Source organism: Lipotes vexillifer, unplaced genomic scaffold (genome assembly GCF_000442215.2).
Source record: "Lipotes vexillifer unplaced genomic scaffold, Lipotes_vexillifer_v1.1 scaffold916, whole genome shotgun sequence".
NCBI lineage: Eukaryota > Metazoa > Chordata > Mammalia > Artiodactyla > Lipotidae > Lipotes > Lipotes vexillifer.
In genome coordinates, this window is record NW_006798383.1 from 5,496,070 (window position 1) to 5,496,433 (window position 364).

Here is a 364-nt window from a genome sequence, read left to right on the forward strand (position 1 = left end):
CCTCTTTCACAGGAGTTACTCCTGCTCTGTCTCTCTTCCTCTCTCCCTCTCTCTGAATTAACGCCCTCTGGGCTCATCTTTAAACTGCTTATGACGTGTTTGACAATCACTGATGCCTCCCTGGGCTTCAGCTCATGGGGTAAGCGATGGAAGCATGAGCTTTCCTGACAGATTAGAGGATGCTTTGTAACAAGGGGAAAATCAAATCAAATGCTTGTCATAGGGCATTCCAAGCTATGTTAGAAGGCAGAAAGGGCATGAGAGAAAAGGAGTAGCTGGGAGAAAGTGAAAATGCAGTCTAATATATAAGAAGAAAACTCCTGAAAAACGGCATCAATTGGTGAAACAATAGAGACACTGCTCT